Here is a 3,131-nt window from a genome sequence, read left to right as displayed (position 1 = left end):
TCCCTAGGTAGCCAGTGCCAGTCTGCAACAATGCTAGTAGAAAAAGAGCTAACGAAGACAGACGTCGGTGTGAGGTTATCCTTTCCAATGAAGTCTCTAAAAGCTTTCGAATTTCCTCAAGGGAAAGACAAGGTGGAATTTGAAGCCATAGATAGCACGGGAAAATCATGGATATTTGGTCTCTCCAGAAGGAACAGTGAGCGACACAGCCACCCGAAGCCGGTTCTTTCTTCAGGTTGGCGTGCATATGTTCAGGCAAAGGGTCTGAAACAGAATGATAGGGTCATAATTCATTACGAAAAGAGAGACAAAGCTCTGAAAACGAGATTTAAAATTCAAGCTCAGAGAAGATCCCCCAAAAAATTGAAGCTATTTGGCAAGGAGGTCGAGATTTGGGATGATTTGGAGAATTTGCAGTCAGACGTTGCCGCTTGAATTCTACTTACCAATGGGAGCTTTTATGCTGTATAGATAGTGCTTGTATCCCTACATGTGATTTATGGTACTTCTGCGTGTTTCTGGACCTTAATTATACCATTTTTTCTTTTTCTGAAAGGCAGTATAGATTTCATTAACTGATGAGAAGTACAATATGCTAAGACAAGTCTATTGCCCAGAGCTCATCGGCATAAGACCTATAGCCTAGCATAAACACTCGCAGTTAACAGTGCTTGATTATACAGTTATAGTAATAGAGTTGGGTCAAGGGATTCTACCTGTATTGTATTGTCTATCTCCTTAATTTACTATATATGGCAGGGTATTACTTATCACTTTGTTTTCATTTTTTTCGCTTAGAATCTAGTTAGGTTTCCTATCGATAAAGTCTCCCAGCAGGGTTTCAACTGATTCGCCTCTAATTTTTGGTTGAAGAACAAGACCGATGTTCATAAGTAAAGGATAATTAGCAGCGAACATATATTTCATTGATGAAGATGATGAAGATTGACAACGACTAAAATCTATTACATTCGCCATTTCATCAACAGAAGAAGATACGTGAGGCCATGGGCTTGGAAGTTTCGAAATTGTAACAAACATTAATGATACAGCCTCAGAGTGGACCTGTATTGTCTAATAAGAATGTACTATTTGGACTGTATATGGATGAACCACTAGTACAAAATTAAAAATTTGCAGATAAGTACGGACGGCCATTTATTAAATGGCAACGACATAAACCTTTGGAAAATGTTGGTATGCTCTGCCCTTCATTCAAGTTGGCATTTGTCAACCACATTAGAAAAACCTTTCTTTTTTTAATTTCTGCTTACCTTCAGTTGTAAGCAACTATACTCCAACTCTCTTTGTTTTTTAGGTTATTAATTAACTACAACTCTGATTTTAGGCTAACACTACTAAATTAATTTTATATGGTTTAAAAAAATATTCTTACTTAATGGGTATGATTTTCAATTCTTCATGGTACTGTGGATGATTTGATTATATATCATAGTTAAATGAAATTAACAAAACAAATTAATTTAAATGAGTGGGATCGCTATGAATATTTGGTTAATTAATTTTTTGGATATCAAGAATATAATCTAGAGGATTTGAGTGCCATAGTTTTCTTCTATGCAAGAAAAGAATAACAAGGATGATCTAACTTGAAATATATATTTACTCGAATTAATAAGCTTGGATGGTGCGGCAGAAAACTTCTATTTGGTCATTGTTTATGTGGAGCTCCTCATCACGTGCTTCTATTTTTGCAACCTAAAATGTTGACAGTAGGAAGATTAATAAATTTCATTTTATCAATCTCGATTAAGAGTAGAAGATAATATATATATATATGGCGTACTCCATTAACCGACTAGTTCAACCCTTTTTTTTTTATGTTGTATTAATGACCTTAATTATTGGCTAAACCAAATTGGCAGCTATTAAAGTAATATTTGTTTCTATTAAATATGTTTGCTATTATGCATATAAATATATCTTTTTTTAATCTATATAAATTTTATTTTATTACCATGGTATCTCAGCACCTTTGAAAAAAAAAAAAAAACACGACCGACAAGTAACGCAGTTGCGCAATGGAAGGCCACGTTGATGAGTACAAAAACACAATTCCAAGTCAAGGTTAATTAAGCTAAGAAATGGAAGTGAGATGCTTTGTGTCTGCAATCTAATTAGTCGATTAGCCAGTATGAATAGTGTCATGAAGCTATCACCCACTAAAAGATTGAAACGTTTGGTTAGTTCTAGAAGAAAGAGAGAATGCTGACTGCGATGATTACGGTTTTGTTGGATGTATAGTGATATTTTATAAAGTTTTTATCTCATATTGTGTAAGTATAAAAAATATTAATATTTTATATAAATAAATTTATTATAAGAAAAAAAATATAAATTCACACACACGTGAGATCAGATCAAGTTTTAAAAGTTATAACTTTCTCTTTTATATTAAATTTTATATGTCAAATAAATAAAAATTATATTTAAATATAATATATCACATCATTGTTTTGTTTGTCCTTTAACAAACACCTTTTGGGTACAAAGGCCCTTTTAATTGCCTCATCCGATAGTATAATATTCATTTCACATTTCAGTTGCCGATAATTTTGATCAAACTTTTCCAAAACAAATGAATATTTTCAGAATATAAATGGTTGCCAGCAATTATTTCATAGTCCGACTTTTCAGCGATTAACATAGATTCACAAGGTCCACTAGTTAGTATTTAATTAAGTGGATATATCAAAAGTAGTGGTGCTTTCTTTGTTTTATTTTTTCTTTAAACCTATAATGTGTCACATCACGTTGGCTTGGTGGCCATGAAACTCCCAGCGACAAAGAATACAAAAGAGACAAACAAAACGGTCATCTTTTGATGGAATCTGAGAATAGGTTTTAAGTCAGTGGCATCTCTGATTAACTTTTTCTTTTATGTGAACCCACAACATAAATCTCCAGCTAGGCAAGAAACGGGATTTCTTTGGTCTTAAGTTTGTTCTTAGTAAGAACGTGCAAGGCGGCGATGATGTCATTCTTCACGAACAAGGATGATCAAAGCTACTGGGGCCAAGTACAAAATCCAAGTGACGAAGAAGAACAGTTTCAGTTCATGTACTATATGTAAATCGAACAACTGAAAGTGAGCTAGTTAGTGTGGATAT

Source organism: Theobroma umbraticum, unplaced genomic scaffold (genome assembly GCF_002168275.2).
Source record: "Theobroma umbraticum cultivar Fairchild unplaced genomic scaffold, ASM216827v3 scaffold_50.0, whole genome shotgun sequence".
NCBI lineage: Eukaryota > Viridiplantae > Streptophyta > Magnoliopsida > Malvales > Malvaceae > Theobroma > Theobroma umbraticum.
This window is presented reverse-complemented; position numbering follows the sequence as displayed.